At 37.1% G+C, this 12,733-nt stretch overlaps 1 long non-coding RNA gene across 2 annotated transcripts; it reads left to right on the top strand.

Moving 5' to 3' along the window:
* The first annotated feature begins 5,245 nt into the window (after positions 1 to 5,245).
* Positions 5,246 to 7,390, top strand: LOC113074826 (uncharacterized). Of its 2 annotated transcripts, none has more exons than XR_003280824.1 (6): positions 5,246 to 5,311; positions 6,006 to 6,110; positions 6,197 to 6,294; positions 6,426 to 6,490; positions 6,593 to 6,730; positions 6,894 to 7,390. It is a non-coding gene; the product is annotated as an uncharacterized LOC113074826 (long non-coding RNA). The 2 variants fall into 2 exon arrangements; XR_003280825.1 differs by having other exon boundaries at positions 5,251 to 5,311; positions 6,010 to 6,110.
* Positions 7,391 to 12,733: the final 5,343 nt, after the last annotated feature.

Below are 12,733 nucleotides of genomic sequence, written 5' to 3'. Positions count from 1 at the left end.
AGATCACAAAAAATAACATTAAACCCACCCTCCTTTTTACCTCAAATATGATAAACATCTGTTACCCACTGGGGCATTTGACCCCCGTAATTTAAACCTCAAGAATATGATTTTTTTTTTTTTTTTAACAAAGGTTTGTGTCTCAGGTAATTTATGTCTTTGTTGACTACTTAAATAGCCTTTTAAGTTGACATCCACCCCACCACCCCCCTCCCACCCTTTATAAATCCACAATACCCATTGCACGACTATGGAAACACTTACAAATCACAAAAAAATCTCACTGATTGACCTAAAATTTGAAAAGTGTATATATAAAATGGTGTTTTATTTGTTTATAATATTTCTAAGTATAGATTTTTTGTAATCTATAACATTTGAAAAGCAAAAAACTATTCATTTTTATCAAGGATAGTAATACAAGTTATGTTTGGGATCAATTTGACCCGGGAAAAACAAACACAATTTCAAACATTTAGAAGGATTTAGAACATCATCACAATCAAAACATTAGTAAGGAACACATAATAGTTCTTTTTGTTATCAAGGGTTGCAACATGCAAAATGTCCTAGGTTACGTATGTAACCATGGTCCCCCGAAGGGAATGAGACACTGCGTCCGAAATGCTATAGTAACGCCCTTCAGCGTGACCAACTCTGAATAATATGTGAAATCAGTCTCATGAATGGGCGTGATTTCATAAGCGGGTGATGTAGCGACCAGGAAGCTATAAAAGCATGTGAGGTGGAACGAGCGTCAGCTTCTAGGAATGAAGCGAACTCTGGCAGGGATGCCGGAAGTATGGCTTTGAGACACAGCATCTCGTTCCCTTCGGATAACCATGGTTACATTTGTAACCTGGGATGTTCCCTTTCAGGAACTTGAGCTGCATCCAAAACGCTATGGGAACGAGAATGCCCACACGCCAGACTTGGAAGTCCCTGCCTAGTGTGCACACAAGGAGCACAATTAAGGCAAGAGAAAGAAGAGCCGTGAGTGGCTCGCAGATCTAAACCATAAAATCTGATGAATGTGAGGGGTGTGGACTGTCCAGCTGCATTGCAGATATCCTGTATAGACACACCTGACAAGAAGGCCTTGGAGGCTGCCCTACTTCGGTCAAAGTGAGTCTTGACTCTCAATGGTGTGGGGAGATCAGAGGACTCAAGGTTTTAGGATAGCATCCTGATCAACAACTTCTTCTGGCCGGAGGCCTTAGCCTCAGTGCACCGCAGAGGAAACATAAGAGGGTGTCTGCCCACTGAATGGCCACCAAGAGGGGCACGGTAGACTGTAATGGCCGCCTCATAGATCCTCAGGGTGGAGTGAGTCAAACCTGCAGAGAGAAGGGCCTGCAGGAATTCCAGAACTGTCCCAACTGGGCAAATAACTGGGTTGTGCTGGCAGTCTTCACATCAGGAGGTGAAAGGATTTCACCTCAAGGTGTACAGTTTCCTCATGGAGGGAGTTCTGGATTGAAGGATGATCTCAGCAACCTCGTTGAGAGACCAAAAGCTACAAGATGTGCCCCTCAGGGGCATATTGCATTTTGCCCTTCCAGTGTCAGCATTCCAAAGGCTTGCTGTTGCTTCTCCTTTTGCCTTGTAGACTCCTGCCAAAATAAGCAACCCAATGTAGGCTTTCAAGTTTGTCATTTCAAGTACATTCTTTTCAATTGATGGTGTGATGAAAAGATGAAATGCTGATTTTATATCTTGGAGATGGCTGACAGTATATCTAATGGACCCTGGAACCATTTTGATGACATTAGCAGCACTAAGTCTACCCTGTTGTTCAGGTGGTAAGCGGGACCATGATAACTTTCCAATTTTTGGAAGGTAATGGGTTCGTGGGTGGTTGAGAGACACACAGGAGGGTCAACATTAGGAGTCTCATTCTCATACTGAGGCAGCGATGCCCTCATAATCAGAGGTCCTCAATATTATCATCGATCTCAGACACCATGCTCTCTGTCACTTTCACTGTCAAAATCTCAAAATCTCATTGACAGAAAATCTTTGCTTGGATGTAATTTTCAAATGAGAGAGATGGAGAACATATAGAGCACACAGAGCACAAAGAGAAATGGTTTAGAATTGCTTCTGTTTCATGCTTTTATAATGTTTGCTCCTCCCTTTGTTTGGTAAATCATGAGAATTAGGTTTCCCCTCCCACGGCACAGGAAATATCAAAGTTCTCACAAAAATGATGTTTTCCCCTCCCCTACGGCACGGGAAACATCAAAGTTCTCATGAGAATTATGTCCATGTCAATGTGAACTACTTCAGATACGATTATGTTAGGTTAGAGTTAGGTTAAGTTTTTTAATAAAATATTGATATGTAAAATTATAACGAACATTATATAATTATAACATGTTTAACATGTTATAGTGACCTCAATGAAACAACCAAAACAAATGTCTGTGAAATTTTTATATTTCTCATGTTTTATACAGTTAAAGAGCCTGGAACACAGATGCTACAAAATGTGTACAGGACATTAAAAAAAATATCAGCAGGTTAATTTTATGTTTACAGAGTTGTCCCCATTAAATTAGGAAAATTCATTAAATCTGAAGAAAATTTTTTTTTTAAGAATGTATTTACAGACGTTAAATATTGAAGGGGGTCAAATTGACCCCAAAGTTAATAGGAGGGATAAAGAGGTGTGTGAACTTGCAAGCACGATGTCAGACACTGTAATATGCTCTGGTCTCCTCCCTGCTTACCGTGGTGATGAGATGCATAGCAAATTGTCATCACTCAATGGCTGGATGTCTAAGTGGTGCCCACAGAATAACATAGGTCTCATAGACAATTGGACGAGCTTTTTGGGGCAGACCTGACCTGTTTAAAAGAGATGGTTATGGGATTTAAATCCTGCCATGATTCAAAACTGAAAATACCAGTGCTGAAAGGTTGAAACTAAGTGTTCGAAAAACTCAAATCTTACAAAAAAAAGTTTCACAAGTTCGAAAATAAGATTTGCAAGCTTGCCAAAATGTAAAAAAAAATAAAAATATCTCTGCAAACATTATGTTGTTTTTGAGATTTCCTTCTTCAGACTGCAACTTTTTTTTACGATGTTGCGCAAAGAATTTTTTCAGAGTTTCAAATTTGTCAGTGTTCTTCTCCCACTGTATTAGATTGTTTTCCAGGTTTGAAACCTTGTAATGGTGATCTGAAAACTGGTGTCTGATGTGTGAAAAAAAGTTTTGAAACTCTGAAAACAGAGCTTTGCAGGCTTGCAAAGTGGTAAAAAAAAATGTAATCTCTTCAAAACATCATTTTGTTTTTGAGTTTTCCTTCTTCAGAAGTGCAACACTCTTTTTAATGGTGTTGTGCAATCATTTTTTCAGGGTTTCGAATTTGTCACTGTTCTCCCAGTGTATAGTTTGTTTTCAAGATTTGAAACTCTGTAAATAGTGATCTGAAAACTTGTTGTGCAAATAGGTGAAAAAAGTTTTGAAAACTCTGAAAACAGAGGTTCGAAAGGGCGAAATTTATTACATGACATTACATTTGCCCTCCTATGCAGACTTTTTTCAGAGCCGAGTTTACAACACCCACTTTGCGGAGATACGCTCACACAGTTGTGAGTTTGCGACTCACGTGATTTGTGGCAGTGTTGTCACGCAGCTCTGCTCTGAAACTCTGAAATTCAGACTAAGCGAAAATGAAGCTTCGCAACCTCGTAACAAAAAAAAAAAAGCCTGGAGGGAGGGCCTTCTGCTCTTGGCCAATGCTTTGCTGTCTGCTGACGTACAGTCCAATCACAAGTCGTATTTATCTGAAAGGTGGGATTGACCGACTGCTCCGCCAATGACAAAAGCGCACAGGATACGCAAACAGAGAATGCGCAGATTTCTGGCCACAAGACGTCCCGGATGGCTTGCGGTCTGGTTCTAAAATAAGGTTACCAACTTTTCGCTGGAATTCACCGTACAATTGCCATCAGTCTGCGTATAAATAACATGACTTTACACTTTCTAGTTGCGTGTAATGCATACGCCAAATGCCATTTTTGCGTGCATATGATACGCCAATACTTCACATTAATTTCGGTGGAGAGCAGATGCGTCCAAATAACACGCATCATCTTCAGCGACAGTGACGTCACCAGCGAGGATCGTCCAGTTCACCTGATGCGCGTACACCTTCAAACAGGTAAGCAAGGGTAAACATCTTTTTTTTCTTCTTCTTTTTGTAATGATATCACGTGGTTAACCGTATTGTTTTAATTATTTCATTATTTCTGCATCACGTTAGACAGGGTCGTGTTTTAAAGGGCAGTTTATGCTCAAATTATGGGTCAGGGGGCTGCTCAGCTAGCCTACCATTGTCATTAGCCTAAGCTAACCTGTAGGCCTACTGTATATAGACCTGTTGCAGTTTTAAATAAATAATGATGTGACATGGGTCTTCAGCTTTTAGACATGACTGATACAAGCACAATAAAGCACCCAACCCAATATCGCGTGATAATCGTGATCGTGTAAAAAGTCCACACATTTAGCATATTTTTACAATACTAGTCTAACTTTTCTTGACCACGTCATGTGTAGCCAATACACAGTAACTACAGCATATTTACCATGCTTCTCCTACTGTAACCGTAGTTTTACTGTGGTATTTGTAGTTACTAACGCACAATAACCACAACATTTACTGTACTATGGGTTTACCATAGTAACCATAGTTTTTACTGTGGTATTTGTAGTTACTAACACACAATAACCACAGCACTTACCAGGATTTTACCACAGTAATTGTGTTTTTACTCTACACTATTTGTAAAGCACAGTAACCACTAAGTTTGCCATGCCTTTAATATCTTTTTGTGAAGTAATTGTAATTCAGTGTTTTTTCTGTCTTGCAGTTACGTCGGATTACATGCTCCACAACAACCTGTAATCCAGCAGATCTTTAAAGAAGCCATCTCTTGTAAAATCTCTCTCTCTCTCTCTCTCTCTCTCTCTCTCTCTCTCTCTCGCTCTGCTAGAATTAACAGGGAACTTCAACTCCACGCTCCCAATGCTGATATTGAAGAAGCTGTCAAGGGGGCTGAACAAGTCCTTCAAAGGATCAACCCTTCACAGGTAATGTTGAAGACTCTTAGTTATAACTGATTTGCTTTAATGAACGCATCCTTATATTATGTGTTAATCAAATATTTTGATCACAGATCATTTTAACACACTGTCTCAATATGTTTATATTTCAGGAAGGCCTGTCATGAGATTTGAATTTGACCATCTTGTGCATTTATGAAGAAGACCAAAAGCTGCAAAGGCAAACACTTGCAATGGTACGTCTGTGCGTCTGAGCACCTTGACTGAACCTTACTGCAGATACATTTTTCTCAGCATTTGATGTTTCTTAAATTTTGGTTCACATAGCCCATCAGGAAGAACAGTCAACAAAGAGCATGTTGTAGTAGTAATAATTCATACAATAATCATATTATATTGCACAAGCGTACTTGTACAAAATTCTACAACTTTTACTCCTACTGCCTGTTATCGGCCATTACCACAACTCCCATCAGATTGTGCCCATTGTAAGAGTGTTTATGTCATGAAGTTTAAATGAAGTCCATTGTATTCTTTATTAATCTTTACAAATTGGTGCCGCCTCTTCCTGTTTCAACAGTACATGATATCTGTCCACACCTCATAGTCTGCCTTTCTTTCTATGGTGATGTTACTGAACACATCTGTCTTAGAAGCAAGAGAATGGAAATCCTAGTTTAACTTTTCAAGTGCTACAAATCAGATCTTCAATGAATTTGGGCAAATCAGATCACTTAAAGCTGTTCACACAAAGACCAATAACTATAATGAGAAGTATTTTAGCATCCACGCCAACAGACAGTACTGTTCTCTTAAATCTCTTAAATGTTCCTCTCATTCTGTTAAATTTATACACAAAATTCTGCCTTTTTCACTTCATCTTCATGCTGTACTCCCTCACTCACACATTCTTTTATGCTCTGTTGTAAGGCAGAAACTGAGAGTTTGCATGATGGCATTTTCTCAGACGCTGAATCTGATGTGTACAGATGAACTCAGGAGCCTACTAGAGTTGCCAAGGAACTTGTGCTTGAAGTATATAATGATATCTGCTTTATTTATATTTTTAAACAACAATAATGATTAAACATGGGGTCAATAAATATTTTCTTGTTTTACAGCTGAAGACCAGAAACGCAAAAGAAAATCAGTCAAACCAGTCCTAAAGAAATGAGGAATGAACATGGACTTCTTGTGCCCCAAAAGAAAAGACAGAAAGGTGAAAAGTTTCACATTCCATTTGTATGTCTGAATTCAATGCAGTTATGTGTGGTACAACATTGATGTTGATCTCTCAAAAGACTTTTCAAGTCAGCAGTTATAGTTTTTCACATATACATCTTTTTATAGCTCCTAGAATGAGCAAATCAGCTGTGCATCATCTCTGTGATTTGGGAAGGAAATGACTGAATATGGTGAGTACTGACACCTGCACCTGTATTCACCAACACTATTACTCTAGAATGGTTATTGCTGTTATTGCTGACTTATTGTTTTGTCTGTTTGTTTGAATTAAGATGAAGCCAGTTGATGAAGATATCAATTGAATGGCCACCGAGTGCAGCACTGCTACCTGAACCCATCAGTTATCTGCTGTGAAGACTGCATTCACAAACCGCTCTACTGCGACAGCTCAGATGTTACGGCCTGTAAATGTAAACATCAAAGCTAAACAACGAGAGCTAGTTGTGGTGGGATTCTTTTGGCCAATATCCCCAACAAGAATCGATGTTAAGTCCAGTGCAACAATTATAAATAAAAATACTTTATATTGTTTATTGATTTACCATAACCTAAATACATGTTTTGTCTCTCCAGGACATCTAGACCAGGTGGAGTGTGAGGAGGACCGTCAGAGACTCCAGCCAGCCGAGCCATGGATTGCTCTCACTGTTACCATCAGGCATGCGTTATCACAGAACCTACACCAGCAGACAGTGAGACAAGTTCCTTTCATAGGCAATCAGACTGAACTGAACTCATACCAGTAAAACCATACACACCCCACCAACCTCATATGCCCTGCACTCTTATCAGTTATGCTGACTGGACTCAATATTATTATGCACCCTGACATTCTGTTTGCACTAATTCATACCGTGCTTTACTGCAGAGATGTATGTGTATTGTGATTATTATTGTTTTCAATTCATGCTCTTTGTATAGCATAATTTTTAACATATTGTTCTCTACCTGAATTGAGTCCCTTATATATGTATGTTGCATATATATATTCAGAATTTGTATTTCATATATATTCATGAATTAATTAATTTGTCATCCATACTGTCACGCTGCAGTCTCCACTCAAGACTTTCATCACCTGTATACTTGTGTTCATTGTATTGTGACAATAAAGATATTTGATTTAAATTAGTTACATGTCTTTTGTTCATCAGTTGTGCTGTAGGGTGCTGCATAACAACTGCAAAAAAATGTATGACATGGAAGATTATGATATGTCCAGGACACGGACAAGCAAGAAGAGGAAGAAAAGCAGGAGAGCTCTAAAAACTTGATGTGATTCTTTGGTGCTCAAGACATTTCACCATGCATGCATTTGCATGGCTTCATCTGATTAGAAAAACATGGTTTTAACATAACCCATTTTTAATATCGTAAAAATTAATTTATCATTTAATATCGTATTATGTTGTATCCTCCACTAAAGTACTGCACATGGTGTTGGATAATAAAGTAGGGTGAATATTCTATATTAAGAATGGTGTTTGGTAAATACACCATTTAATTTTGTAAACAATAGATAAATGTGTTTTAATAAAGAAATGAACATTTGGTTACATTAATGACATTCAGTTAGATGAAGGGCAGGCTGAAAGCTGCATTAGAAGATACTGCATGGACTATAATGCTGCAGGAATTTCATGCACAACTGAAGGTGATGGACAAGGGAAAGATCAACATGAATCCAGTACTGTATAATAAGCAAGATGAGCATGCACATTACTGATGTTTAGTACCCGAGGAGGACAAATATGAGGAGTATTTTACACAGAGACACAAATTAGCTCTTAATATTATGATTCTTTGCATTGCATGAATTGTATGGCTTTGCACTATAAACGACACACTCTCTGTACCTTGTCTTACTGAATGACACATTGACACTGTGAAAGTACAATGAAGTGTCACAGTATGTATTGGTTGTTTTAATTGTTGTCTTTCTTTACTTTAAATACAGTATCCTTGCACCTGATGTAATTAAATATGTGTAGCCTATTCCAAATAGGCACTGATGTATATTTTTGTGGTTCTATTCTTATTCTAAGATAAACATGACTTACAACTTACATATTGGCTATTTGTCTTAAAAATTATGACTCAGCACAGTATTTTGTCCATGATGAGAAAAGGTATGTGTATGTTTTACTGCCCTTCCATCTTCAAGGGCCCAGTAGAGTCCCCTAGAAGAGCAAAAAAAAAAATGTAAATTTCAAATGGCTGTAAATCAAAGTCTGATTATAGTGTCAAAGAAAAAATTGGCAGGACAACTACTTATGCTATGCTAATTAAATAATGTTGGACAGAGTTTTCAAACATATATGGAAAGGTGGTATAAAGGTGTTTAAAAAAGTGCACTTAGTAAAATATCAAATTTCAGCCTGCCTCTTAAATATGTCATTAATGTTTACACAATGAACATGTTTAGATGACCCTTTGTTAAAAAATATAGCATTTCCCCATTTTTTATTATTAAACATTTTAAATTACATTACCCATAAGCCTCTGCCATTCTATCGTTTGAACGCGACAAATATTAGCGCTGGTATTTGTAGTTTATTGGAGTTGTGCTTAGGGTTAGGGTTAAGATCTCGGTAAAGAGGTAATTTTTCTCACGACATAGCAACAGTGCATTGTTAACTGAAGGTGTTACTGACGTAATAATTACAGTCAAACGGACTTTGCAACATTAAGCGGTTTTTAATTTGGGTTAAAAGATAGTCCAATCACAGCGAGTTCTGCGAGAGAAAAGGGAACATCAAAGCCAATGGCAACCCAGTTGAGCAGAGGCGTCACACTAACTTGTACATATATGGTCATTTATGCCAGGAGCTTCCGGGTTCCTGTAGTGAATGGACAGAAGCTGCAGTTACCCTGATGCAGCAAGAAATACGTTGATTAAAGGTGTTTTTTTGTTTTGTGTTTTAACGAAGGCATAATGATTCCCATTGTATTGAATAGGCTACATTGTTTACAATAATATTAGTGTACAGTACTTAAACTCAAAAGTTTGCATATACTGTGTGAAAAATAAATGTCAAAATGTTTCATTTGCTTAAAAAAACACCTCTGAATATTATTTAAACACAATATTTTTCTACTACTCAATTTTCCTTCTGTAATATTTACAATGTATTTATAGTGTATTAAAGGTAAACAATTTATCACATCTACGTTTCATGGAAATGGACTCTAAAAACTTGCCATTCTTAGATCCACCAGTTGAACTATAGGAATAGAAAACAAACAAACAAAAAACATCATGACATCAATCACTCATTGTCTAGTCATTTTACAGTGTTTATTGATATGTCAAACTTTTCCCATGTGTTTTTTTTCCCAAACACAGTGCCCAGAACAGTCTCTCTCCAGTTTATTCCACTATGAAAAAAAAGTTGATAAAAAAAAATGCATAGAGGTAACTAAGTGAAAACAAACAAACAAAATCGCAACAGAAACTCCCTGCAAAAAACATAAGTTTAATATTCAAAAATAAAAAGGAAATTGGTTTACAAAAATCCTGACAAAAGATGCCAAAGAATAATCAAGGCTACAGTTAAACATATATTATTTTTTTCCCTTTATCAAACAAATAGGCAAAAATGATTAAGAACAATGATTCAATATTTTACAATTATCACCTTTAAAAATATATATCCTGTAATCATTGTTTGCTTCTATTGTGAATAAATGCAAAACAAATAAATTGTTAATAATAATAATAATAATTATTATTATTATTATTATTATTATTATTATTATTATGTGTGTGTGTGTGTGTGTGTGTGTGTGTGTGTGTGTGTGTGTGTATATATATATATATATATATATATATATATATATATAGTGAGAGTGACAGGAGTGCTTATAGTAGAGATTGGAGTGATGAATGTAGAGGAAAAATTTATACAAGCAGAAATGCTAAGACTGGAAGTTGGCAGTAAAGGACTGAGAGCAGATGTGTCACACAAGAGAGGAAGATCTGGAAGCTTTTGAATGGGCTGATATTGTGAAGAGCTGATGAAGAATGATTAAGTAATCTGTGAGAAATCCTGCAAGAAGAAACAAAGATAATTTATCACATTATGAACAACAAAAACACTGACAACAACAAATGGCAGAATACAACATACTGTAACTGCAGTGTGCACAACAGTAAACAGAGACTACGTTTACATGCAGCCAATAACCCGTTAAAAACCGGGATATTAGCAATAACCCGGTCGCGCACGGCCATGTAAACACCGGCAAAAACCCGGATTATGCTTATATTTAAAAACCGGGATATTATACCTGGGGTACACCTTTTCTAACCCGAATATTTGGTCTTGTAAACGCGTTTCGGCATATCCCCATCAAAATGTGTGTTCTGCGCATGTTCTATTCGCAAGGAATCTTGGTCTTTTGAGTCTTTGGATACAGGAAGAAGAATCGGAAATGACGCATATTGTGTATTACGTCCAGACGCTAACCGTGCGTCGCTGTTTACATCGGGATATATGAATGTTTCAGAAACCCAAATAGTGACCTTAACCCGACCAAAACCCAAATTTTAACAGCATGTAAACGTAGTCAGAGAAGTATCTTCTGTTGGTGTGGATGCTAAAATACTTCTCATTATAGTTATTGGTCTTTGTGTGAACAGCTTTAAGTGATCTGATTTGCCCAAATTCATTGAAGATCTGATTTGTAGCACTTGAAAAGTTAAACTAGGATTTCCATTCTCTTGCTTCTAAGACAGATGTGTTCAGTAACATCACCATAGAAAGAAAGGCAGACTATGAGGTGTGGACAGATATCATGTACTGTTGAAACAGGAAGAGGCGGCACCAATTTGTAAAGATTAATAAAGAATACAATGGACTTCATTTAAACTTCATGATATAAACACTCTTACAATGGGCACAATCTGATGGGAGTTGTGGTAATGGCCGATAACAGGCAGTAGGAGTAAAAGTTGTAGAATTTTGTACAAGTACGCTTGTGCAATATAATATGATTATTGTATGAATTATTACTACTACAACATGCTCTTTGTTGACTGTTCTTCCTGATGGGCTAAGTGAACCAAAATTTAAGAAACATCAAATGCTGAGAAAAATGTATCTGCAGTAAGGTTCAGTCAAGGTGCTCAGACGCACAGACGTACCATTGCAAGTGTTTGCCTTTGCAGCTTTTGGTCTTCTTCATAAATGCACAAGATGGTCAAATTCAAATCTCATGACAGGCCTTCCTGAAATATAAACATGTTGAGACAGTGTGTTAAAATGATCTGTGATCAAAATATTTGATTAACACATAATATAAGGATGCGTTCATTAAAGCAAATCAGTTATAACTAAGAGTCTTCAACATTACCTGTGAAGGGTTGATCCTTTGAAGGACTTGTTCAGCCCCCTTGACAGCTTCTTCAATATCAGCATTGGGAGCGTGGAGTTGAAGTTCCCTGTTAATTCTAGCAGAGCGAGAGAGAGAGAGAGAGAGAGAGAGAGAGAGAGAGAGAGATTGATTTGATTTTAACAAAGCTTTATTAACTTTTTTTTTTTTTTTTTTTTTTTTTTTTATAAACACTCAATTATCTCACAACAAACATCCCCCCCTCCTCACAAAAAATAAAACAAAAAACAAATTAAGTACAACACATTGCACATACACAATCATACTCATCACAAAAAGAAAACCAAGTTCCCTTCAGATAACTCACAAAGAGCTCCATTACTGCACCATATTGTTTCAAAAATGTTAAGGCTTTGCATGTTTTTATAGAAGCGAAAATCTATCAGAACTCTAGACTTTACCAAACTTGAAAAGCACACATTGATATCACATGATTCTTGCTGTATTCTTCTTTTTCTGCTGGCATAGATGGCCATTTTAGCTTGCCCAATAATAAAATTCATAAGCTGGCATACAAACAGTTTTCCTCGAGAATATTTGAAACCCAGAATGAAAGTCTCGATATCAAACCTTTCACTCAACCTCCAAAATAACTCTCTTAACTTCGTGAACAAAGGTTCCAATCTGGAACAGTACATGAACGCATGAAAAATTGTCTCCCTTTGTGTACAAAAGGGGCAAGCAGGACTGACTTCTGGATTCAGCACAGACACGAAAGAATTAACCGCGATGACACCGTGAAGAATTCTCCACTGCAAATCACCTACCCTCTTAGACAAAGGTGGCTTATATAACGATCTCCATTCCGGTCTAACATCATTTCTCAGTCTGAGAACAGAGCACCATGGTGTGTCAGTTTTTGTTTCAAGAATACTCTTATTAAGAACCAAAACACACACTTTATACAACTTTTTACCTTCACATGACAAGAGATCCAAAGAAAGAGATTCACATGATTTAAAAAAAAGACTAGTACAATCACCAAAATTAGGTTGAACAATTAAACATGGGAAAAGGTC

This window comes from Carassius auratus, unplaced genomic scaffold (assembly GCF_003368295.1).
Source record: "Carassius auratus strain Wakin unplaced genomic scaffold, ASM336829v1 scaf_tig00015408, whole genome shotgun sequence".
In the NCBI taxonomy this organism is placed as follows: Eukaryota; Metazoa; Chordata; class Actinopteri; order Cypriniformes; family Cyprinidae; genus Carassius; species Carassius auratus.
Note: the sequence above shows the minus strand (reverse complement) of the source record. Positions and strands in the feature narration are given on the sequence as shown.